The sequence below is a fragment of the Lagopus muta genome, chromosome 15 (assembly GCF_023343835.1).
Source record: "Lagopus muta isolate bLagMut1 chromosome 15, bLagMut1 primary, whole genome shotgun sequence".
In the NCBI taxonomy this organism is placed as follows: Eukaryota; Metazoa; Chordata; class Aves; order Galliformes; family Phasianidae; genus Lagopus; species Lagopus muta.
In genome coordinates, this window is record NC_064447.1 from 13659351 (window position 1) to 13686322 (window position 26972).

At 45.5% G+C, this 26972-nt stretch overlaps 1 long non-coding RNA gene across 4 annotated transcripts in view; it reads left to right on the forward strand.

Annotated features, from left to right (window-relative positions):
* LOC125700739 (uncharacterized) overlaps positions 1–26972 on the forward strand; it is a 104506-nt gene that overhangs the window by 47436 nt on the left and 30098 nt on the right. For all 4 annotated transcript variants that reach the window (XR_007380041.1, XR_007380043.1, XR_007380044.1 and 1 more), the window contains exons 3-4: positions 17281–17390; positions 26153–26428. This is a non-coding gene — a long non-coding RNA (uncharacterized LOC125700739). The remainder of the gene's footprint in view (positions 1–17280; positions 17391–26152; positions 26429–26972) is intronic.

The window sequence follows — 26972 nt, forward strand, 5'->3', positions numbered from 1 at the left end:
GACAGCATTCGTTCCTCAATTACTATCCCAGAGGAGATGCTTCCAGCCTTTTGGTCGAGAACAGCAGCCTTCAAATGTCATTGCCCATGATTGCTGAAAGCTGCATGCTTCATGAGCCATTCCCTGCATTTCCACTCTTTTCTTAGATGTTTTTTTTTTTATTATTTTAAATGTTGGGCTGGCTGCTTCCGAGCCCTGATGTGAATATTAAAACAGAATAGTAATGGTGTGAACTGGGACACATGTTGGTAGTGCAGAAAGGGATAACATTGGATTAGGAGTTCTACTGTGGAAGAAAAACTGGGAGAAAAAGAGTGGTGTTGAAATAGCTGAGCTTGGAGAAGTTGGTGCAAAGGACACAGAAGAGGAAACTGAGAGTGTTCACACCCAGGGAAGCTGATTGACAGCTCACAGAGTGAATTGATAATAGAAGACAGCAGAGACTGGATTAATATTTGAGCATGGCAGCTCATTTTGGGGCTTGTCACAAACACAAGCTGAATAAAACATGGAAATATTTATGATCCAATGCATTGTTTTGGGGAATTGTGAAGGAAGATGATAGACTACAGGAAGAGAATTAATTGGAAGGGGCTGGAGAAGAGGAATTGTATTGTAAGATGTTGAGTGTCAGAATCCATGGGTGGAGTAGAGGTGGAAATTAACAGGATTGGGAGAGTGGAACAATTGGAAAGAGGTGGGATAAGAGGGAGGGATCAGAGATGGGTGCTTGAGCAGAAATAAGGGATATTTCGCAGGTAGAAGGAGGAAAAATGTTAAATGCATGGACGGACTTGAGAACCTGAAGGAAAATGGAGGATAGAGCTTAGGGGACAGAGTAGAAGGTGGCTTTATTGAAAGGTGATGTGCGTGGAGGAGAGGGACTAGAGGAATGCCAAGGACCACATTTTCAAGTCTGTTTATTTTTTAAGAAAGCAACAATAGAAAATGGGGGAAAAAAGTTTTTAAAGTCGTGTCTGTTTGAAACGGTGCTTGGGAAACCGTGTTAAGAAAATGCCCTTGTAAAGGTGTTTGGAGAAATCTCATGGAGACTTGGGTAGTGCAGGATGGCAGCTTTACGGTCCTCATGCAGGACAAAGGAGTGCTTCATTTCAAAATACGTATTTTAAAACTGAGAATCTGGCCTGGATTGCTGAAACTGCTTCCTCATTGTGTCTTACTGACTATTTTAAGGAAATCTGAAAAGGTTTATTCAGGGGCTGTGAAAACCATCTTCCCCGTAAATGTATTTCTATTAAAACACTCAAAAATCATTAGTGAAAAAATACCACCAACTTGGCTACTCTTTGTATGCTGCATTTTTCTTGGAGCGCTTGTGTATTACGCAGAACATTCCGTGTTCCCAGCCAAGGGATTTTGGTGTAAGTTGAGTGGATTCTAAAATGAAGTGTAATTGTATATAAATATAATTTATTGCACATCTGAAGCTTTCTCTCTCCTCTTCCAACCCCTTAGTCAAAAAGTCAAAACCAGAGGATGATGTGCTCTGGAGTTGGACGCAGGAGGACTCTTGGCTCCTGTATAAAAAGGTCTCTTGCATTCCTACAATTCCCAGTTTGTATTTGTAGGCAGTGGTGCTGAGCATCAGGATCTTTGATCTTAATGGAGCCAGAAGCTTTGAAGGCAGTGAATGACTTCCTACCTGCTGGAAAATCGTGCCCATTCTCACTTCATGAGTCTGCAGGGACAGTGAGTTCCTTCATGGTGTTTCTGCTTATTCCATATATAATGAGGCTCTGTTGGTTTTTGAAGCTCCTGTTTATGAAGCCAGGGCATAACAAGATCTTTCTTGTAGCTTAGACCCTCCCTCTCCAAGGAGCGTGTCATTTGCCCAGGAAATTGCAGGGGGAAAATCAGTGTCCCTCAAATGAGTACCTGTAGAGGGGAAAAAAAGCTAATCCTCTCCATTAGCTCCGCAGCTTCCAGCAAAACTCAAACTGAAGCAACTGGCTTTAGTTGATGGGAGTTTGTTATTACTATATTTTCTGTGGGCTGAGCTATCTGGTTCATGAGCTGTGAAGTGGCAGAGTAAATATTAAATGATAATACTAGACAAGAAGAATAAAATCAAGAAACACGCCAGTTTATAAAACATAGGAGGGCAGATGCATGGTAGTGGAAGTTCTGTGTGGTGGATCTGTACCTCCAGACCTTCCTAGCAACAAAAACACCCTCGTTGTCATTTAGCAGAGGCTGATCAGTAAGAGTTAATGCACAACCTCTGCATGCAAGCCAATGGAAATGTAATACTTTATGGTAGCCATGTGGTGCAGCATGAAATATTCTAAGGGATAAAGGATAAACAGCTTAGAAATGAATTTGGTGTTGAGCTTGATCTAGTTCCCACTGCAGCCCAGCAGAAGGTTTCTCAGTGACAGTTGGGTCTGTCTTCGTGTGTGACTTTGGTCTATTTTTCAAAGGTCAGCAGAACCAAACATAATAGATAGTCCTGAAGCACTGTCTCCCTTTCAACTTGCCTCTATATCTACTTTTGGGATTTTAGGGCTTTTTTCACTTGTTTGCTCTCTCTATAGCAATAACTAGATAATGATCTGCTTGCAATTGCGATTTGCGTTGGCAAATATTGAATGGTGAAATGCTGCTTTGTAAATGACCAGGTGAGACTGGTGATACATCTGGTGAAGTGAAATACAGCATTTAAATGTAAGGTGAAATACAGCAGATTATGGACTGGCTGTAACTCTAAAGCAATCTGTGTTTTCTGCAGCCAGGAAAGTAGCATTGGTTATACAGGACGCAGGTCATTTTCCCCCAGGTTTAAGAATACTGGTTATTTTCATGTAACTTTGGACCCTTCCTAAGAGCAAGGAGTGCAATGCACGCATACAGGCCTTTAAAAACAAAAGATAGGAGCCCTGCACCAGTAAAAGCTATTGCCAGTAAAAAGGCATTAGCTGAGTAAATATTGCCACCCTGCTCCACTAAATTAAATGCTTTGCTAAACACATGCAAGTACTTTTAGAGACGCTAGAGATGCAGGAGAGTGCCAGCTGGCTTACTGGAATTGTGTTCATTGTTTCTTGTTTCCTGGACTGAAGTGTCCTAGCAGGGCTGTTTTGCTGTGCTTCTTTGGGATGTGTTGAATGCTGATGTTCAGGGAACACAGCGTGGCTAGCAGGCAGGTCTGTGTTAAACGCAGCAAAGCGTGGGACTTTGGCACTTCACAAGGCTGTGAGCAACAGATCCTCTGGACTTTCACGTGTGGAATTGCACTTTCCATGCTTGTGCTTGGTCTGGGCTCCACGCTCTCTGCTCGCCCATCTGTGCCGTCCCTTGGAGGGCAGCATCCATGCAGCCAGGTTCTGGTGCTGCCATGCCATGTCTGGGAGCACAGGCAGCTGGTGGTCCCAGTGTTACCCAGCACAACCCTGAGCACAGGTTCCCTCAATTCCTGTCTCCCATCTGTGTTCAGCTTACCCAGCCCCAGCTGCCCAGCCTCCTCCCACCAATGCGTTCACTTGGTTGCCTTGAACGGAAGCCAACTTTTTGACTTAGATCGATTTAAATGGATGCTCATCAGAGTTTAATGACCCTTGTTAGCGCCGCGCCAGGGGCGAGATTGTCTGCTGACACCTCTGTGGGTATTATCACTCTGTGGAGGTAGAAGACAGCAAGAGAAATCCTCCTTCAAAATGGAGTTTGCAGAGTCTCTGCTATTAATCACAATTCGTCCGTCTGCATGCAGACAGACTGCCACCATCCACACATTTCTAGCATGAGCCACTCGGAAGATTGCTGGCTATTCTTTTCCCTAATGGGGATTCAGGCATTATTAAGGGCATTTATTATTCCCGAGGATTTCTCATTTTTGTTATGGATGCTTGCAGTCAACTTGCATTCAATCTCTGAGTTGGGTATCTTGCAGGATTTGCTCTCTCTGTTTTCAGAGAGAGGGCAGCTCAGCTCCCCCAGGCACAGAACAGACCCCAGCAGGATCGTGCCTGCACTAGGGCAGTTACTTCAGCTCTCCGTGTCATCTCATTAATGTACAATTTGAATCTGCACAGATGCCCGAGCAAGCATTGGGAACCTCAGAAAACCCAACCTTTAGTCTTGTGCTCAGTGGGACTTGGCTTTTTGTAGTGAGACTAATTGCTGTCAGATCTGCATTCATGGGAGCTCTGCAGCACCGTGTGTTGTGTGGCAGTGGGCTGCTCTGCATGCAGGCGTTCACTGACCTGCAGTCACATCAACCACAGCACTGGCTTGGTGGTCCTTTTGAACCTGTAAACTTTCTGAAGTTACAAATTGTTTTTCTCATTGCCATCTCTGCGTGCTGGGCTGATGGTCCTTAGCACTATCCTCTCTGCATTAGGAGTTCAGAAGGGTGTAAATATAGAAATGGTCCAGAGAGCTGAGCATGGAAATTACTTGCTTTGAAAGCTGTGCCTCCCACATTCTCTGGTTTTGCGTTATTTTACATCTTGGTAAAAGGAAGAAGGTATAACAATCCTTTTTCCTCCTGCTTTTTTTTTTTTTTTTTTAAGTCAACAGTTGAATGTGATTTGCTCTGATGAGGCTCTTGGGAGTGCTCTGTGTTATGAGATTGCTGGATTTAAAACAGCAGACAATTTTTCAGTGCTACTTAATCCCAGTAGAGTTCACATTTTGCTCTCCAATCCTGAAAGGCCCTTTCTCCCTCCTAATTTTTGCTGTCATTCCTGCTGCCGTGATGATGATCTGAGCTTTGTGTGGGAACGATGAGGACTTGCAGGTCCACAGGTGGTGCTTTTGGAAAGTTAAGCTTACACTTGTAAAAGGTGAATGCATCCAAATTCCCCATAATTAATACAGGATGGGATTTTCAAATGTAACTTTACAAGCTGAGGGGAACAGGGAGGAGAGCCCTGGTGCAGGCTGCCCATCAGCTGGCACAGAGCACATTGTGTAAGGGGCAGATGAGGAAGCAGAAGCTTCAGAGCAAACCTGTGGGCTCCTGAGCTGTGGCACCCGCAGGAAGCTGTGGGGAGCTGCCCCTTGTCTGTGCATGCTGACAGAGGGCTGATGCAGCTCTGGGGCACTCCGGAGGCTCTGCTGGGTGGCTGTGCATCCTGCAAGCAGCACCTGGAACCTGCAGCCTGCAAAGTCAGCTCAGATGTGACAAGTGGCAGTGCCACCGCATGCCTTGTTGTGCCAGAGTGCTTTCCTCTGTGCCCACACTGCTCCAGGGACGCTGGGTTTCTTCTGATAGGTGAAAGACATTTAAACACCCCTTCTGCCCTTTGGAGACACAAACAAGAGATTTCACTTGGCATATGCACGATGTAATGGGGTTGTTATTCCCAGACATTACCCTCAAAAAACGCCTTTCAGATGGTTTGAAAGTCACCTTAATGGCTCGGTAATAAACAGACATTTCTCATCACACCCCGGGATGGAGAGGCTTAATTTCTCGGTCCTTAAATAGGAGCATTAGGGATGAGCTACTTTGTGATTTTGTTTGCAGGGTGAATGGATTTCCAAATATATTTTTGCTGAGGAAGAGCCATCTCACTATTACTGATAAATAAATGCAGATGTTAGAGTCATAATCTTCTTTAACCAAATAATGCACAACAATTAAGTTTTAAATTATTGATGTTATAAAAGGCAAAACAGCCTCTAGGCACAGGAGTTTCCATGACTTCAATACTGAATAATGAAAACTCTTTTTTTCCCCATTTCTGTCGAGTGCATTATTAAAATACAATTCTTTTTTTTTTTTCCTTTTGAACTTTGAAGTCTATTTCAGCGAGGCCATTGGGGAAAAGTTAATTAAATAGGGAAAGTGGGAAAGTTAGCTGGCGCGTGTACCATTCCAGGGGACACGCTGTATTCCTGCAGCAAGAGGTTTGCTGAGTTTACTTTTGGAAGGGTAACCTGCATGAAGGCGGCCCTGAACAGCAGCGAAGCACAGAGGCACAGTGTTGTTATCAGAAAGTAGGGCCGTGGCAGTGGAGAGTTATGTTTTAATTTCATCTTTCTCATCAGTCCGAATTTGTGTGCTGCTCGGCAATTGCATACGTCCCAGCTGGGGCTAATTCTGCAGGGTAGCATTTTCTGTATGAGGAAAGAAGAGAAGGAAGTTCGGGATGTAATGTGGCTTCTTTGCTTGGCGCAGAAAGCCCATAACAAAGCCCAAGAGCTGGAACATGAAAGCACACAAATTTCAACCAAATAAGATGCTTTAATTACGGACTGAGTAGTGAGAAGAGGCCTCAACTCGTGTCTGCACATCCTCTTGTGTATAAAAGTGAAGAACAAATGGGTGATGAGGAGGTCCCTGGGACATGATGAGATGCGAGGGGTCTGACCCAGCTCACGCTGTTGCCTTTCCCATAAGCATTTCCCTTCTTTGGCTGCATCAGGCCACTCCTGTTATCTGTTGGCTCCAAAAGGTCTCAGTGCCCCAAGGCAGCGGGCACAGCCATAAATCTCTCTCGAGAAATATGATAGGAACCTTTGACGGGTTTAATTTGGGAGCCGTGCTGCAACCTCGATGGGGATTTTGTTCACTGGAGCCTTGCTTTTTTTTTTTTTTCTTTCTTTTATTTTCTTTCCATAAGTCTGCTAAATTATTTAGAGGCTGAATTTTAAAATTAGAAGATGCGGCATTAAAGAAGGGATGAATATTTTATGAAGGGTTCTGGGATTTCGTGGTGTCAAAACACACGCTGCAGCATTGGAGGCTCCAGCAGGGATTCACGTGCCGGCCCTCCTGCGTGGTTCCCCACCTCCCACCAGCCGTCCCCATGGGGCAGCTGTTCCTCATCCCCAGAACAAGTTGGAGCCTGGCATCACTCGAGGAACCCAAGCACTGTTCCATCTCAGAACCAGTTTCAGTAGTTTTCCTGTTTGATTTTATCTGGGAACGTCAGTTGAACTCTGTATTTTGAGAGACCAGTTTTTAAATGACAAACGTTCTAAGTCAGGCCTTCTGTTACAGATGCAACAGGAGAGGTGAGGGGAGCTGCAAGAGCTGTTTGAACTTGCAGGATGCACAGCCACAGCAGTGGGTGCAGGAGGAGCAGCAAGACACGCAGCTTCTGTGCTGGAGCAGCAGGGCAGGAGGGCAGGAGCCCTGCAGGGCTATGGCCAGGCAGGCTGCTGCACAGCGAGCTGTCTGTACCCTTAGCAACCCTTCAAGGCAGACGAGATCTGCAGCAAAGTCCTAATGGCTACACTCAGGCTGTCTCCGGTGTAATTTCCCCATGTCTAAATGTATGTAAAATAAGTTCTGATGACACTTTTTCTTATGAATTAGCAGGTCTTGCTGACACAAATCAGGAACTCAATACAGTATTCAGCAAGCACATTAAATCTCCTTCGAACACACCGCATGCTGAGACACTTTGTTATTACCTTAGAGTACTAGAAGCTGGAGAAATGCCAGCTTCTCCCCACTGATTGCAGCAACAATGACATAGACAGAAATAATTAGCTCTCTGCTACTCAGCTGGTGCGGATGATGCTGTTCTTCAAAGCACGATTCTCTCCCTTTAGCTGCTGTGGAGAAATCCTTGATAATTAATCAGCTCTCGGTGACACTGAAACACTAATAAATCCTCAAGAGTTGCATTTAGTGTGTTGTGCAGATGCACAGAGCTCAGTACCATCTGATTCATGCTTCAGGTTGAGCCCAAGCTGAGGCAGCAGCAGAGCCCAGCTGAGGCTGAAGGAGCTGGGGGAGATTACCCACATGGACCTGTGAGCACTGTGTGCACAGCTCTCGTCCTTAAACCTCGGGGAGAAAGGGCCCTTTGGGATTCCTACAGTATTTGTCTGCAGCAGTTGGGAAGAAAATTTCTTCTGGCAAAGAAAGCCTACTCTGATTCAGTGGCTTTTTAGCACTGCTAAGTTAGGAATCCAGAACACTTGCAGAAACATTTTTCCTAGAAGTTTGCAAAAATCTGATTTGTTTTTGTTGCCCATTTCGTCGTGCCTCACGTGTACTTCTTCTGCTTCGTTTTCTGAAGTGAGAGCCCTGCTGCTCTGAGATGTGCCTGTGCTGCTCCATCAGAGGGCTCTCACAGCAGTCTGGGGCTCTTTCTCATTTGCAGGAGCGCATCACCACCCAAGGATGCCTGCATGCTCCTTGTCCTTTTCCCATCCTCCACTGCAGTGCTGGAGATGCAGTCTATGACAGCATCAATTTCTCCTGTTCTTGGCACACACTGTAAGAAAGAGCAAGAAGTGATTTCAGATGTGTCCATCCTATTGATGTGGGCTATAATCAGAGTAAAAAGTGGGCCAGCGTTAGCTCCTGTAGTGTCAGTAGCATAAGCCTAAGTGCCAAGCCATTTTAATTAATTATGTGCTAATAGTGTCTGGGCTGATGCAGCGCTCAGCATACTGTACATGTACATGTTATACTCATCAGTTCTATTTTTTCCTTTTGAATGAAAATGAGCAGTAATCCTTCAATTCCTTGGAAGCCTTCTGTTGCAATCCAAAAATCAGTGCACTGTTCAGGCTTCATATGTACTCTGCCATTCCCTTAGGCCATTGTTTAGATGGTATTTTTAGGAGTTAAGCAGCGTTCATGTCCTGTGGTGTCTGCTTTGGCCCAGCCAACTTGCCCTGCAGCTGCTTTGGGGCACCAGGCAGCCGAAGAACCAGGAGCAAAATGCCAAATAGGATCGTAAGAGCCATAAGTGCATAATAAAGCTGGGGGGAGCAGATATTTTTTAGGGTTTTTTTGAGGTTTTGCTGTTGCTTGTTTTAATGTCATCTCTACGGGACGTCTGTGTCGGTCACTCAGCCTTCAGTTGATAGAAAGCCCATTTTGAATGGAGGGGTGTTTTGTGTGCACATCTTTCCATGTGATACCAAGTATTTCAGGAATTCCTTGACCAGCACAAACTGGAGGAAAAGCCAAACATGCACGTGGTGCTGCAATGAGGCCAGTGGAACTGGAGCTGGTTTCTCTGGTAGCAGTGAGACCTGAAGGACGGCAGCTTGCAACCCAAGGCTGACTTAGGAGGATTTTAGAATTTGCTGTCTGGCTTCTGTTCTAATTGTTTTTTAGTGTAAACAATCCCCCAACCCAGAGTGGATGGCAAATATCAAAATCAGAATAATTAAATGAGTACTAATGAGTTTCCTAAATAAATCAAGGCGTTCCAATGTAATAGGGTTCGGAACTGATGTTAGGTCTTTGTACTGGTGAGACTACAGCTTAAAAAAAGGCAACAGCAACAACAGAAAGGGCAGTTGGTTTATCCTAACCAACCAAGCATGTTCCACACTGACATCTCTCTGCTGTGCAGGCAGACAGCACTGTAACACTCAGCAGTATGGTACAGCAGTCATGCTTGTCTTGGCTGTTCTCTCTCATATTTGGTGTTTATTTTGAGAAGAAGGGAGGATAAATTTCAGTGCAGAGCAGAGGTAGGGGCTGTATGGTAACGTGGATTGTAGCCCCATTACTTGGTTATATCTATGGTCTGTTCACGTGAGGTGACATACCTGCAACCCAGCAGTGAGATCAAGCCCTGTTCTCCAATGGGTTTCCCTTGGTCATGAACAACCCATTGAGCTCTGGCTGCAAATCTACAATCCTGATCCACTTTTTTATTCCATATTAATTTGTTCCTTTGGATTCAGCTCACACTCTGACCACACAGACCTCACGCTGCCCTCTGGGTACTCAGCTCCCCAGTGCTTCAAGGTCGCCTGAGCACACAGACCTTTCTATAGAGAGAGGAGTGGTGTGTGACAGCCACGCCGTAAGACCACTGCCCTGCTCATCGAGGGAGAGCTGTGATTCGGATTAAGGCTCTCTCTTTGCTGCTTGAAATGAAGATGAGTACAGCAGGCAGTTGACTTTGGAAGTTTCTAGTGGTAAATATCTGGAGGCTCCTGTCCCTGTCAAAAGGGATGGATGTTTCAACAGCTAGTCAGCCAATTTCACGCTCAAATTAAAGTTGTCAGTCATCAGGTGTCCTGCTTGGTAGATAAGTGATATTACAGTTTCACATACCCAACCTTTTTTCCATTGGTCAGAATTTGATGCAGAAGCCTCGCTGGCATGCCATTGACACATAAAATGTAGCAATTATTGCTAGCATTTTTATTCTCAAGGTTTTTTGGCGCATTCAGCTCAGATTCCCATTTGCTTGGTTTAATACATGTAAACAATCCAATTTTTCATCAGTTCTGCTCAAGATCTCATCAGTGACTGCATATGGGTGTAATCAAGTAAGCATCGTTTACTACATTCAAAGCTTGGTTTTTTCATTTTCATCAGCTTCCACTTTTAAAATTTTCTGGAACTGCTCTAAATTTTGAATAGTATTAGCCAGGGTTCTTTTCTTTCAGTCTTTTTCTTTTCCTGTTTGAATTGTAATTCCAATTTCCCCCATAAATGTCTTAGCAAAGCCAAATGTGCAGAATAGGTTCCGTCCCATGCTGAAATAACCTGTCTTATGTATACAAGATGAATTTTGCTCCTAAACAGTTCTGAAGAAGTTGCTGGTTATGTAATAACTACTGAATTTGTCATTCAAATTGTTCTTACTTCATCTTCCATCATTCTGCTCCTCTTCTCTGTACACACGTAGTGAAGGAGGGGAAAAAAAAAAAAGCTGTAGTGAAGATGATGACAGTAATCTTGTGAGCTGGGTGAATTTGTCTAGCAGCAATTTTGCCCCATGAATGACAGATATTTTTTTCCTCACCCTTTCTATTTCTTCTCCCTGAATTTTACAGAGCTCCTTTGGGTGAAATAGAAAAACTGCTGTGTGCCATTGCTGGGCATTGGAGTACAAAGCCACGCTGCCTGCTCAGTGTCAGGACTCCCAGTTGACTTGCTCATCTTCTGTGCTTAGAATTTCATAGGTACACATATTATTGATGAGCATCTCTGAAAATCCATCGAAGAAGAAATAGGTTTATCTAATCAGGAAAGTGTGTTGGACTTATGGGGGACTTGTGTTTGTAGTGAGTAACCTCCACCACATCTGACATCTTCACATTACTCAGCTGCTGCTCATCAGAGCAGTCTTTCAAAGGGCAGAAATCCCCAGTGCAGTGTTGGAGGATTGAGGCTTCGAGGCAGAGGTCAGGCAGAAAACCCTGGTTTGCATCTCAAGCCCTACGTTTGTAACCTGAAAGCAGAGCATTTTTAAGCCATGCATCATTGCAGTGATTTGTTACTTAAATGATTGAGCAGGTGATGATTGTAAAGAGAAATTCATAGAATCTACAGAGCAACGTGGTTAAAAATCTTTTTGCAGTAAGGCACTGATATCGCATTTATGATATAGGGCAAGCTAGTCACATACAGGGTGAGAACAGGAAAGTACCATTCTTCTGTGCTCCTTCCTTCCCAGTCATTATTTCTCTGCCTGTTTCCTTAGGCTCCAGTTGCTTGCTCACTAATACATTAGTGACTGTAGTTGCAAAGGTACCTGTAGCTTTACAGGCTGTTAGGCTTGGATCTCTGGTATGAGATAAAAATAGAATATTACCTGTTTATACTATCCTGTATCAATAGGGCAAGGCAGAATTTTTTCCCATTCCTCATCTCTGACTGTGGAAAAATGCTAATAAGTCAGGATTGGTGGCAGACAGCACAATGGAAAGTTCCTATGAATCAATGCTTCGGAAAAAAATGTGACCTTAACAAAGCAGAAACTGGAAGCAACCTGCAAATGGTTTGAATTTCCAGCTGATGGAGTTAGGTTAGTCACCGACGTGATTTCTGCAGCGTTGAGGGATGTGGTGTGTTGATGTAAAGCCTCCTCAGCACCCATCCCACCTGCGCTGCCAGTCTCAGCAGTGCTGGTGGAGGTCATTAAACACAAAGGTTCAAAAGCTGTGAGCGGTGAGAGCGTCATTGCTGGTCACATCAGGTCCTGGACAGCCCTCTGTGCGAAGGTCTGCATTGTTTGCAGCCAAGCGTGTGAGAACAAGAGGTGATTTGCTCGGTGGAGTTAGGAATGATTTCTGTCACTGGTTTGTTTCCCAAAAAGTAGAGCGGATCGTTTGCAAAGGCTGTGTCAGAGCTGGGCTCTGAAGGTGCACACAGCCAGGGCCCCGTGGTGCTGGTGCCAGCACTTTCCTGGAGTTGCTGGGAGGTTCTGATGAACATTTTGCTGCATCCAGTGCAGTGCAATGCAATGCAATGCAATGCTCTGAGCAGCAGGGCTGTCCTCTGCTGGATTGTTCGGTGTGAAGAGCTCCTGCTCTGTTTCAGCTGTCTGAGGCAGAAATAATGAAATGGGGATGTTGCTTTGTTGGAGGGTTTTAAAAAATTTAAGTCAAACGTCTTCTGATGCAAACAAAAAGGGAGTCGAGGTGTTGAATTTGCATCCCAACTTGAGCAAGAATCACAGAATCATAGAATTGCTCGGGTTGGCACAGAGCTGCCCCAGCCTGGCCATGAGCTCGGTGTGAGGGTATGGCTTTCATGTCCTTCTGCATTTTCACAAACAAGTGTCAGGGCTGACTCGATTCCTGTTGGCTTCACAAGCAATCTGCGTGGAGCTGCGAGTGCTGTGAGCAAAGCGTGGTGACCTGAGCAGGTGACTGCTGAGCAGCTGTCCTGCGTGTGCCTCTCAAAGATCTCGTGCTATGTCATTTTAAATGCAAAATAACTTTAATGAGAAAAAAAAAATAGGGATGTTGAGTGCCATGATTTTAAATGTTTTGTTAAGAAGAAAAAAAACCCAAAGCCACTTCTCTTCCCAATTCAAATTAAGAACCGAGTTCCCTGGGTCAGTGTTAGTCAGGCTGCTCCTACCTCAAGCAGATTCTCCCATCTGTGTCCCCAGCCTCACTGCCCCTTTGCAGGGCACAGAGCTGATGCCCACCCTTCCCCTCCAGCATGCTCTGCATCTCGCCCTGCAGCACCGTGCACAGCAGCAGTGAGGGCGTGCAACTCTGCTGTGCTTTGCAGGTATCTTCCTCTCCCCAGCACTGCTTGGTTTCACTGCCGAGAAATTAGACCAAATGGAATTTGAATTGTTTTGCAATGAGTTGCAGTGAGGCAGCACTGTCAGTTTAATTAGCTCTTAACTCCAAGCTCGAAGCTTCTAATAAAGGTGCTCAGGAGCATATGGGTAGCAGAAAGAAAACAAATGATGGCAGGGCTGTTTTTAATGAGGATGAGGCGGTGTTCTTCAGAAAGGAACTGTGTACAGAGAACATCCCTGTGATTCACTGAGCCCACAGTCAGCTGTGTGATCTGGAGCAGAGGGGGTGGGAAATCAGCTGGGAAAGGATACATGCTGTGTTGAGCTGTGCACAAATGAGTTTTGGGAAACAGTGTTTCCTGTACCAAAGATCAGCCTGGGCTGGACCACAATGTTAAGTCTTATTTTCCAGTGTTTTTAATGGATTTAGACAAAACAGACCCTGTGCTGGCCCATTAAACCTTGTCAGATGTAATCTCTAACAATTTTAAAGGAAAGATTCCTAGAGGCATATCCTGGAAGGTAACAGATGTCTCAATAGAGACTGAATCTGCAGAAGACTGAAAATTTTACAGACCAATTTTACAGTTGCTTGTGTGTTGACCAGAGCCAAGAGGGCTGCTGCAGCCTGAGCAGGTGGGTGCAGGTGGGAGTTTGTTGCTGACAGCTCCATCACTGTCAGGCTTTCATCTCCGCTGATGAAAATCTGAACTGCAGGCAGTGGGACTGGAGCAGCACTCAGTGCAGAGGAGGCTCAGAAATCCCTGTTTGTTCCCATCTGAATGAGTTGCTCTGCTCACATGCCATTTCCTGAACTGGATCTGCATTTAGCTGTAAAGTCCTGAACATGACTGACCTCTTCTGACATCCTGGTGGCAGGAGGTTGCTCTGGGGAAGCACTAATAACTGTTGCTCCAGGGGAACCAAGAAGTCTGATTCTACTTTCGCCTCTCTGCTTTCTCCCCTGAGGGAACGAGGGAGGAGGATGCAGCTGGTGGTCATCTCTGCAGATGTCAGAAGAGGATGAATAATTTGTAGTATTTATTTGACTTATTTAGCACATTTTCTCCCCCCTGCCACCTAAAATTCAGCTGAGGAGCTAATAACTTTCCTGGAAATGAGTCATCATAGCAAACCTTTCTATGACCAGTTCAGTAGTTTATGGTAGGTAGATCATCGACAGCATTTGGTACTCAAGATTATAGCTGTTTTTATTGGGCATTTCAGTCTCGGGCAATGTGGTAATGCCCTCATTTGAGGGACAGTAGATATATAAATCAGGTGTTTACCATGATGAATCAACCGTGATGACTTTTTAAAACTGGGCTTTCTGAAAGCATTTGCTGTCTCTCTTTGCTTGAACCGCATTCAACATTCGTGGCAACGTTTGCTAAGAAGCTTGAAAAAAAATCCAACAAAGACACAACAGCTACAAAGGAGGAAACATATGTTTCAAAGTAAGGGAGACTCATTCCTCCAAAAACATTTGTATATTTTTTCAAGTCTCCCAATATGAGCAATTTTTTCATTTATCATGAAGCAGACTTGAAGCCCAACTAGACTTGAGTTGGTAGCAAAACGCTCTCAAAATCTGCCGCTAGAGGAGAAACAATATGTTGCTGTATCCAAAACATGCAGAGGGGAATTATGCAAAGAGATTACTCATCACTGGAGGAAAGTCTTGATTTCAAGTTCCCAGCATTGATTTACGTCGGGACTGCAGCACTGACATCTCTGCCTTGCGCAATAGGAAAAGGCTTTTGCCTCCCCTGCAGCTGCTGCGGGCTGAGGCTTGACATAACTGACCTGAGCCACGATGAACACGTCTGCAGCCTTGAATGCAATGGCACAGAGCCAACGTGGGCCTGCTCTGGCAATTCCAGCTCAGGCCGGTGGCCAGCAAAGGAATCGAGCCCTGATTCGAAGAAGAACTGCCCCAACTGCTCACCTGTCAGCTTTGCTTTCAGCTGGCCGCTCATGTGGCACCTTCTGTTCTGCTGGAAGGTGAGCATCCAGGGCAGTTCTTCCTTGAATCTGTCTGTCTGGTGGCTGTGTTGACAGAAATATAACAACAACAAAAAAAAGCAAATAATAACTTACTATGTTCTATAGCTCCTATTCATTATTTCTGGGCTTGAGAACAAGCGACAAGGAGTTAATGCAGTTGCTGCAGAGATGACTGCACTGTCTGAGTTCCATGGCTCCACCAAGCTGCAACCCAGCTGACTCACCCTATCTGGGAAAGGGAGTTTCGTGTCCTTATTGCCTCCCAGAATGGCTTAACTGTTGATGCACAGCCCCATGAGTTGCTTGGGGAGAACCCTCCTGCCTTCTGATCCTGATAGAGGAGCGTGTTTGGGGTTTTCTTTTCCCTCTGCCCTGACCCGGGGAACAGCCCTGGATCCATGAAGGCACCTATGGGCACAAACATTCAGATGGGGAAGTAGGACAGCAGAAGCCATTAAGAAGGGTGAAAAGGAAAAAAATATATATTGTTTTAGTATTCTTCATTGTCTGCAGCAGGTTGGCAGGGGTCAGGGATGTGCTCCCTTGGGAAAGCACAGCGCTCTGCAGAGCTTGTCCCTGCATGATGGGACAGGTGAACAGGGAACCCCAGGGCAAGAGAAGAGAAAGTGAGATACAGAGAGCAGAACTGAGGCAGGAGACACAAAGATGGAGGAAGGACCAGGAGCCAGAGACCCAGAGACATCCATCTTCCCTGTGCACGTTAGGGAAGATCTGATAACACGAAGTACTTTAAAGCAAGTCTTTGTGCTCTGCTCTGTGTCCTCTACTGCATATATGAGGGACCTGCAAGCCTGCAGTTCATGTTTGGGGTTGGCAGCCAAAGGAATTTCTACTCCCCATTGATTACTGAGCTGCTGGGATGCCACCAAGCAGTGCCACTCACTGCACTGCTCCTGCTGTCAGCTCTGAGCTCCAGGGTGGTGTGTGGGGAGAGCAGCCCATCTGCCCTGACCCCGTCCCACCTGCACTGCTGTCCCAAGCAACTGATGGACACCTTGCTCTGCCCAAGCAGTGTTTGGATTTGGAGAGTTCACTGGTTTGGTTCTTTGGTTTTCTGCTGCGTTGTGCCTTTCTGAACGTAGGTGTGGGGCTGGCAACAGGCTGAAGAGAACTGAGGGGCTTTCTAACAAACTCCATATGGGGTTGGGATGGCAAACACGTTTTTCTCTCGCATTGTTGCAATGCGTTGTTTTGCCTGCTTTTTGGGAAACAGCAGGGGCTTTCTTTTCCCCAATTATGTGAATAATTAGATTTATTTCAGTATTTACAAGAGATTGCTAAACACTTTGGTTTCAAGAAAGCTGGGAAGTCAGATCTCTTGGGGGTGATGCAGTGAGTGGGTGGAAGAGGCCACAGTAGGGCATGGCTCTGCCTCTGTGGGGGAGATAAGAGGCACCTAAGAGTGCCCAGGTGCCCCCCACGGTCTGAGGTGTTTGCAGAAAGGAACAAGTTTCTAAATTATCCCTTAGCAGGTGACTGTGTTCTGCCTGCAGGGCTCGGCTGCCTGGGGAGGCTGCTGGCAGGGTAGAACCGGGCACTGGCATCTTCCAGAGACAGCTGGGGGGCTGTGAGGTGAGATGGCACCTAAGGTGAGAGTGGTTTTACTGTTGTGTTGGGGTTATTTTGTCACCAGTCCTGCCTTGTGTGGTGCATTGCTGGAGGATGAACTAAGGTAGTGCCGTGTGGTACTCTGGCAAGGAGCAAAACAAGTCAGTGATCGTTTGTAAATAATTTCAGTGGACATTACCATTTATTTGCTATGTGCTTTCTCTTGGCTGGGCAGTTCTGAGTTTTTTGTGTTGTGGTGTACAGCTCCTTGTACTGCCTGGTGATTTTGTGCTTATAGGATATGTTGATGGAATGTGACTTAGAGGGCTTCATTTTAAAGAGCCTGTATTGCCTTTTCTCTTGAAGGAGAGGCAACAAGTGGTCCTTCCACCAGACAAGGTCTGTCCAGCTCCCCAGCCTGACAGCATCCATTGCAGTCGTGCAGCATCCACAATTCGTGCCTTGCAGAAAGGCAGAAGTTGGATGTTGTCTTGGAGATGTCTTGGGGTTTCCAGGCCAAAGCTCTTTGGCTCCTTTCAACAGGCAATGAAAGCAAAATGTGAGCTCTTTAGGGCTGGGACTTCTTTTGTTACTTCTCTGATGCTGAGCACAGGAAAACCTCAGTCTTGGGAACCTGAGACCTTACCCAAATAATTGAAGGATTGCAGGGCTGCCAGACACGACCAGGAGTTGGTGGAGTCATACATTAAGGCGCGCTGATGTAGCTGCACCATTCCTTATCATGTTTTCTCTCATCCATCCCCAGGACCTCCCCTGGCACAAGCTCTCTTGCTCCCTTGGCTGGGATGAGGTGCTGTGGCCCCAGGCATGGGGCACACTGAGACGAACTGAGCAGCTTTTTGAAAATGTCTTGAGGTAAGCTTTGCCAAATGATCAAACTTGGTAAAGAAAGCAAAGTATTCTCATCTCTCTCTCTCTCTCCTTTTTTCCTTCCAAATGCCCCATTTTCAAATCTGTTGGTGCTATTTTTTTTTTCTTTTTTATTTAAGAGGATCAAACAAACCAAAACTGTTTCGTCTTGGTGCTGAGCAAGACCTCTTTGATTGGCCCCAAATGATGGTGTTTTGTTGTTCAGCATTTAATTTTCCTGAGGCCAGCTGCACAATCATTCGGCATCAGTCATAAAATGTTTTCAATTCCTTGCCCATTTGTGGTCTGATAGATCCTCCCTGCTTTCCTGCCAGTTTGGGCAGTCGAACTGTGGGACCCCCATGTTCTTAGGGCTTGTGCCTTTGAGGCAACTACTGCTCCAGGAATAGAGAAGCCAACATGTCCAGATGCCCAAGCCAGTGGCTCCCTGAGTTGTCTGATCCAGACTCCCGATTTATTTTGAGTGTCATTCCTAGCAGCCCACCATCTAGCATGAAGGAATTCTATCCACTCATACAATGAGAGCATTTCTCTTCTGGCTGTTGCAGGATGTAGTAACATTTGTTTTTAAAAAAATAATCTGTTTCTGAGAAGGAATTTGTCCCATTGTTGTTTAGAATAGTAGCAGTAATAACAATGCTGAAAGCAGAAATTAATAACCAGATAGAGCCAGGGCTAGGGGCGAGAAAATTGCTGCAACTGCTGGGAGCAGCAAAATAGCTGTGCCCCAGCTGTTTTCTGCCCTGCTTAGCAGATGTCTGGAAAGCCACTGCCGCTGTTCCAGAGGGCCAGAAAGATGAAGCTAAGCACCCCCAGCAACTGCCAGAATTCTCCATAACAGTATATGTTTTCCCATCCTACAGATAAGAAACAAGACAGACAATCAGTGCTTTTCTTTATTTGCATAGCAAGCTCCAGGTCGTATACTGCAGAACAAAGAGTTAATTTATAATACCCCATCCAAAGCTGTGTTCTCAGTGCAGGAGAAGGACTCAGTTAATATTCAAACATCTCAGTGCAGAACCTGAGCGGAGATGGAGAACATTGTCCTGCCAAGCAGTGGGGTGAGAGAGAAGGGAGCTGAGCAATTAAGTGCAGTGTGACTTTGTGTGTGATGGATGAGGCATTTTTTTCCACTGACACAGCAAAGCCTCAATAATTGTCAGGCATGGGCTGACAACTCTGATCTTGTTTGAATGTTGGGAGTAGCTCTCAGTGGGTGGGATTCTCAAAATTTGGGCTATATTTGCAGAGCAACACAAGTGCTGAGAGCTCCTGGGGGTTTGTCTGGACCGTTTCCCTCAGCTGGAGGGACTTGCAAGTTCAAATATATGTGGATAGGATGAGAAGTCAGAGGCTCAAATTGCCTCTCTGGAAATTCAGGTTGTACATTTGAAAATACTTTCTAACAATGAGAACAGTGAAATATTCATAGAAATGGCAACGGAGGGCTGTGCACGTGGCATCACTGGGGTTGTTAAGAGCAGGTTAGAAAAACATCTGTTAGGAAAGATGTAGGCTGATGATCCTGACCTGAGGAAGTAATATGAATTGAACGACCTCCCAAGTTCCCCTTCAGGCCAATTTGCTTTGCTTCTGCAGTGTTGCATAGCAGTGGTTAGCAGATAAATTGTAGTATAGTGATTCCAATGATTTCTTCTCCCCAAAGTACATGTTGAGTTTTCTCTCCAGTGTAGCATGAAGACGTGTTTCAGTCAGTAAACATGCGTCTCAAATTAATACCTCAGGATTATTAAATTGGGAAGAAAAAGGAACACTTTATTTTCATAATAAGGAAATGAATTTTCAAGAGGAAAAAGAAAGAAATACTCGCCTTGTCCACCCCCAGAAAAAAAAAGATGCATAGACTGAAGGATGTTTATTGCTAAATAATGAGAAGAAATGCAGAGTAAAGCAAAAGTTCCTATCTTTGGGGAGAAAAGAGAGGAAAAGAAAGGAGTAAGTGCACAGATATGGGTCGAACAAAACCCTGAAAGAGAAAGAATTCCTAAATAAATTAAATTATACATCTGACGAGCACAAACAGCATTCTAGTTTCAAAAGGGATTTAACCCAGTTCTTCAAAGAAACAAAACCCAGCAGTAATTAGTAAAATGCTTTTATCTCTTCTGGATTAGAGTATCCCATAAAGCTGAATTCCTAGAGGTGATGTTTCTCCTCCCCAGAATATCAATCCTTAGAAGATGTTGCACAATTCTTCTGCTTCAGCCCAATTGGGTGCTGAGGAAGTTGGACTGCCTGGGCTGTGCTTACTTTGCTCATAGGAAAGTCAGCTGTGATGAGACCCCAGATAGAGAGATGAGGAAAACGTCAGGAAACTGGGACTTGCCCTTTGATGTTCCTATGAGCTACAAATTGGGCCTTGAAGTCCTGCTGGCCTCCCGTGTGCTGAAACAATTTGCATCCATGGTGCATCTGTGGCACGTGGAGCAGCACCTGTGCCTGGTGTGCGTGCATGATGAGGTTGGGAAAGCCCAGCCAAGGCTGGGAGAGTGCAGGGTGATGTGGTCCCATCACTTCAGCCAGGGGAACGAGCACAGGGAAATGAGGCATCGCAGACACGCTTGGAGTGGAAAAATACAACCTGGATAGGACATGTTTCTAAACTCCCTAGGGGAAAATGAAGATCAACTCACGTGCTGCTGCCTTTGACTTCTCAGCCAACAGATGCGATACCAGCAGCTCCAAATCTGCATGCTGAGCCGAGTTGGTGTTAGGAACCAGGCATTCTTTCTGGATGGCTCCTCCAGTCCAAATGTGACTGTGCCATCAGTTGCTTCCCTGCAGCAGAAGCAAAACTCCTGCTTTCCGTGTATGCCAGGTGTGTTTCCAAAGCAAGGCAGCTCACAGCCAGGGCAGCTCACATCCACAGAAGTTTTGGTTTTCATGTGATGCCGATCAATGAGCCTGATGCAGCCGTTGGTAGGGATCATTCCCTGCCCTGGGTTACATGAGGAGGCAGTGGGACAGCTGCAGTGCTTAGTCCTGCAATTGCATTGCCTGGTTCAGAGGAGATGTCCCAAGGGCCTATGGCTCTTTTTTATTTGTGTTTTTTTTTCTTCCTTTAAGTGATGTATTTATCAGAACAAAGCATGAATGCAGTAAGTAAAGCAGCTCTCAGCAGTGCTGCAGACATGCAGGCAGATTGTTGAGGTTTCAGCTGCCTTAGCAATTTTGTCTGCGTTTCAAAATTAAAACTAGACAGCCTAAAAGAGCATCCCCCGAAGCCTTCCCTTCTTCCCAGGCCAACTGCAGCAGGCAGAGCTGGCTGCATCCTGCAGATTGTCATGTTCCCAGCCCTGTCTGCAGCCATCCCACTGCCAGGCTCAGACACAGTGTCCCACTGAGTGGCCAATGGCCCCAGCACTGCCAGGCCAATCAGTCAGACTGGGGGCTGCATGGCTTTGCTGTGCTCCTACGCTTACCGTCTCATCTGCAGAAGGTGGCATTTCTGCCTCTGCTGCAGCCTTAGATAATGCTCTGTGCCTGCTGTCACTGCTCTCCCATAATTACCAGAAACATTGCTTTAAGAAGTTACAACTTCCTGGAATGATGTGAAAAATGAACCGTTTAGAGCACCAGTGAGTAATAGGTAATTGCAGGCTGGAGCATCTTTAAACACTTTCAGCCTTAAGTACATTTTTGAAGAGCGTCGCTCATTATTACCTTGCAGATCTTGATGGAGTTGCACAATCCCAGTAGCCTAGATTACAAATGATAAAAGAACTTTGTACTCAGGGGCACTGCTTGGCAATTACAGCCAGGCCTGAGGGGGGCAGAGGTTTCAGCCCCCTGCTCTGCTGCCACTGCAGCATTACCACTGCGGAGACAACGCAGGGATGTGTGTGTGCAGAGGGACTGTAGTGCTGCAGAGGTCCCTTAAAATCCAGGTCCTGTAGAGTCTGATTCCTTAGGCACATAAATGCACCTTGAGAAGAGGAGCGATCCGCGAGAAGCTCTGTGCAGGCTAAGAGCTCTGTGCCTGACTCAGCAGCAAAGGTTAAGCCTTAGTTTGGTTGCTGCCAGGAGGAAGGTGCCAAACTTCTCCTGGGACCTTTTCTGGTCTCAGAAGTATAATCCCAGATCTATAAAATGAAGATAATCATCTTCTTTTGTGCACAGATAAATGCATTGGCATGAGGAGCTCTAGCTCTCATGCGGTGTATACATATGGACCTTTAATAGGGAGTGAAAGGCACATTTTCTCAAGCAGGGCTTGGGCACACTGTGCCTGGGCGATGCAGCGTGGAGAACCCAGTGCTGGTGGCCAAACTTTCCTTGCAGGAGGCAGCTGGGCTGCCAGCACCATGCTTTCCCTTCCCATGCCAGCTCTCAGTTTTGCATCCCATCCTCAGGCTGCCCTCTCACCCAGGATGACCCCCAGCAGTGTGCTCTCAGCTCTCTGTGCCCAAGCCACTGGAAATGAGGAAACCCCACCACCTGGCTGGAGGGAGGAGAGGATGCTGTGCTCCAGCTGCAGGCGGATGCCCTCATCCCCCTTCTGAGGAGACAGGTATTCTCAATGAGCAGGAATGTTCTGTGTGTGCTGAGCTCCAACTCCTTGGCCTAAAACTTCTGAAGCTGCATTATTATCCCAGTTTATGCCATTCATCTGCAAATACATTAGTAGTATGTTGATGAAAATTTCTTTTTCTCCCGCTTAAAATATTTCCAAGTGCATCTTCCCATTGTGTGCTCACACCATTTCTTGCCAATAGAAAGTAGTTTTCCAGTAGTTCTCCAGTAGTTCTCCATTTTCTTGCTGTAATGTAAGTTTGAAGGGGAAGGACTGCTCTGCTGTGCTGCCTCTAGTGAGCATCTGGCCCTGTGTTCTACCCATTTCCAGGCACTACGTTCTGCACCACACTATTCTGGGAACCAAGGGAAGGAGAGCAGCCCAGGAATAGGAAGGATTATGTGCTTTTATATCTGACTTGTATCCCTGGAGCAAGGAAGGACAGTGTTTAAAGGACTGCCTGCACCATCAGGAACCTGGCCACGTATATGATTGGCATTTGCAGTAGTAATGAGACATTTCAATTCTAATGAGCTCATTACTATTTTTATTGCTATTGTATTTTGCATTTTCCACAAATCATGCAAGGAGCTACTTTTCATTTCCACTTTTTACTGTGGAAAGTCTCAGGGCAATCCCAGCGTCTGCGTAACGGAGAGGAATTAACCCCTACGGAGACAAAGCAGGGGAAGCTGCTCAGAACTGGCCACAGGGGAAGAGGAGAGAATTGAGCTGTGCCTGGAAGCTAATTCAGTAAGGAGATCCTACGCTGCTGTGAAATCCAGGGACAGCGTGTTTTTATGGATGCATCTCCCACTCAGGAACGTCTGTACAAAATCAATCTGCTCCTAAGGGGAAGCTTGGCATATATATTAAGTTCTCTGTTGACAGTTTCTTCCAAATATTGATTTGGATCAGAGTTTCTCTGTCATTTTGCACTGTTTTGCTTTAATGATAAGACAAAAAAGCTTTGGCTTTGCAGCAGTGCTCAAGTTCCCAGTATTGCTCAGCTGGTCTGATCCATGCCCCTCTAGAGCCTTCTTGTCTGTTTTGAGATCCAAGTATGTGTGCAGTACAGCAGTCCCCAGAGACAGCTCGTGTTGGGTTCCAGTGACCCTGCTGGCTTGGATTACTTTGGCCAGGTTCCATTCAAGCTCTGGCTTAGGCTGCTAGCTGTTACCTTTCCCAGATGGATTAGCAGACACTCTCAGCTTTAGCTCTCAGTGAATAGGCAGTACCTGAGAAAACAATCCTCTGCCATCCTTCAGGCTCCATGATGGGGCTTAGTGAGGGGGTTATTAGAGTTAGGGTAGTATGGTCAGGTTGAGGTTGGACTTGATGATTTGTAAGGTCTTTTCCAACCTGAGCAATTCTATGATTCTGTAATCCAAAGGGGCAGCTCCACCACTACCCTGTGGATGTTTGCAGACACATCAGAGTGCAAATGAGACGTCACTTCAAATCAGCTTCTGGAAAATCATGTAGCTTTGACACACTGCTGTGTAACCAGGCCAATTCTAATGGGGTAGAGAAGCAGTTAGGTTGCGTAGTTATAGGGGCGATTGAGCCTTGCTCTGAGTTCATACCAAAGGATACAAATCCACTGATCTGATTGATTTAGAAGGGATATCATGTTGGTGTGCATCCTTTTGGATATTCGAGCAGCCTGCTTTAACCTAGACAGGTGGGTGAGAAGACTCCAATGTGGAAATGTCTATCTCATAGGCTGGATGCTGTGTCAAAGTAACATAAGGAGAAGGACTCTTAGAGCCTCTTTTCTGACTTTAGACAGAACTTGGAAAGCCCCACCTTTTGTATTGTCTGTACAGCTTAGACACATTCTGCAAGTTGTGTGCAAAGTCACACAAACAGTTGCTTGAGAAAATGAATTGCCACCAAAGAACACAATTGAGAAAAAAAAAAGAAAAAGAAAGTGTGTATGTCTGCTAGTTGAGCGATTATTTCGTTGAAGTTTCAACTTCTGGCAAGATCTGTGTCTCATTCCCTCTGTGTCCTATGGCTGCTGAGACATCATCCTTCTTCCGAGCCTAGGGTGAGGGCTGGCCTGGTTTTGATGATCTGTAGACTTTGGTGGCATCTGGCAGTAGCACTGCCAGCTGTTGCAGAGACAATAAAGAAGAAAGAAAGACAAGAGAATTGAAAAAAATATATAAATTTTGACAGTATCTGTTCAAAGACTGTCTTACAAATGCATGTGGAAGGAAAATTTGGGTACAAATCCTCTGTGCCTTTCAGACAAACCTGCTGCTGCCTTATATAGCTCACCAAGGGCACAGGGGGAAGAAGGAGTGTAAATTTGCCGAGGCAGAATTGCATGCTGTATCTCCTTCAGGAATTGAGAAGCTGTTTAAGTGAACCTAGAGTCTTTTTCCCACCACCTTAGAAATTTCTCTGTGTTGTCATTCTTCTGTGAGCTGCTGCACTGGTACTTTGTTTTGATATCTTAGGGAGCGAGATGGGAGAATTAGCAAGAGTTTTGCTCCTGGCAAGATCATCTAGGCTATCTGCTGTTGGCTGAGCATAGAAAGTGCCTCCTCTGCAGGTGTCTGAGAGCTCTGGGGTTTGTGACAAACCTCAGTGGGATTCAGGTGAGATGCAAACCAGCAGGAGCTGCTGGGGGTTGGTTCCATCCTCAGGAAGCTGCAGTAGAGGGGAGGGGGGCACGCCAGTGTCCATTAGATTTCATGCAGGTCCCATGCAACCAAAACCCAAAGGAATGCTATCAGAGTGATGCAGATAGCCCTCCATGAGGCCTCGTCCCCATGGCAGCTACGTGCTTCATGAAGGAGCTTGTCCCTTCCAGCTGCTCTCAGCATCCTCCTTTTCTCCCCGAGGCTGCAACCCCTTGGTGGGCTCCCATCCGCTCATTAGTGCATTGCAAGCCAGTGCTGGATTTATGCTCAACACCAGGGGCTCTGCACTATGTGTATCTTATCTCTCACTAGAGGTTGTTATATTAAGCTATGATACAGAAAATACTTAGTGAAAAATATCTACAGTGTTACTCCTCAAAAACAGACAAGTTTGTGTGTGTGTGTGATTGCTATGCTCAGTGTTTGATCCCAGCTGGAATCCAGAGGGATGGGAGTGAAAAAGTCAGACACATTTTTTTGCAAACCACAACAACGGGGTTTGGTGAAGGGCAGGACAGTGCAGAAACTGGTACAGTGAAAACAATGCAAACAGTACAAAACCAAGCCACGGTGGCAGATGCTCGTTAATTCTTCGTTCCACTGTTCCTTCGTGTACATGTATGATGGTTATCATCCAGAGTTATCTGGTCCCTGGGGTTCAGTATGAACCTGAAATCTCTGGTGTCACCTAGGACACGATGTGGGGGTTAGACAGGCAGGGTGGGCAGCATATAAAATAGTCATGAATTCCAATAACTTGATGACAGCTGAATGTTATTTTTAGAATGTGATTGACAGGGGTTGGATGAGCAGTGCTGTGTCCAGCTAGCTCTGATGGGCCCAGTAAAGCAACACTGAAGACACTGACAAAATGATGTCATTGCTGAGTGAAGACAATATTCTGGTCCTGAATGGCATTTCTGACGCACAGTGATCCAAATGCCATCCTTTGCTCACCTTTTTTATGGCTCATTTCTCTATTCTCAGCTGTTGCCTCTGAGCTCATGACAGAAGGAGGATAAAAGCCCAGATACCTCTGTGATAGACCCTATCGTACTTTTCCCATTGAAAGAATGAAAGCATTTAATAGGAGAGAGGCATTAATCAGTGACTGCAATGTGATACCCTCAAAACAAGGCTCAATGCTGATATTAGTGTCAGTGGGCACTGATTCTAAACATCCAACCTGGAGATGAGGGCAAACGAGTAAGTCAAAAGAAGCTGACACGAATAACTATTTTTGCAGGCAGAGCATCCTGTGCTTCTGCACTGTTTTCTTACCTTTCCTTGCCAGCAAGGGAATGTTTGGGGTTTTTTCCTCTATTCTTCTGAATCCCAGTTGTGATTCTGCTGTCATAACGCTTTGGATCTGGGACAGTAAAAAATTGCTGTGCATTAGCACTTATTGGACTTGACCTGGTAACCTACTGTTCCATGGAAGGTGGTTTACAGCTTTCATTCATGGCGCAGCATGACCTCATTACTGCAGTTCTGAGGGAAGCAGCAGTGTAGCTGCGGTCCTAGTTTACATTTTTTACTTTCTTTCTTTTCTATAGATCCTTGGCAATGGAGAGAGATTGCAGTGCAAGCACTTTTCTGGATTACTCTGTCACCGATGTCAAATCAAAGCATCAAGGATATAAATCTTCAGTAAACATCTGGCCTCACTTCAGCCAGGTTATGCAATGCCTCAAGTACATTCTGCAGCAGATTATGCTGTGTTCTCCATTTGTGCAATGCAAGCTAATGTGAATATCAAGTCACATCAGTGGTCTGGACAAGTAGTCAAGAGATAAAGACGGCAACCCAAACTGGGAAGTTCGGCCTTTCAGGTAAGATTAAACTTTAAGTTCAAAGCTGCCAGCTATGCTGCATTCAGAGGGTTATGGAAACTACTCTAATCTTGGGGCTAGAAACTTCAAATCTCCTTCTACCAGGAAAGCATTGCAAACAAACCCTGTGGGTGTTTATATGGAACTGCAGCAGAGTAACACAGCAATGCTCTGGCTGTGCTGGGATGCAGAAATTTGGATTTCTCTATCCTTTTCTTAGATATTTTTTCAGATAAACAACATATCTTTCTCCATCTTGCAATCACATTGATGGGCTTCACTTGTCAAAGCTGGAGCTGTCAAAGCTGGAGTTCAGCTTCTGCCATGGGCCACAGGAAGAGGAAAAATGGAAGAAAAATCTTTAGGGGAAAAAAAAGGAAAGAGATAAGCATTAGGATTTCAGTCAAGAACTGGGGCTGATTTTGGTTTTCATGGTAATGGATTTGTTTGAAGAGAATATATTTAATCTATAGATCCAACCTGGGATTACATGGAAAGGTCACTCAACTCTGCTCGTCCTCCCAGTCTCTCATTTCTGTTTGAC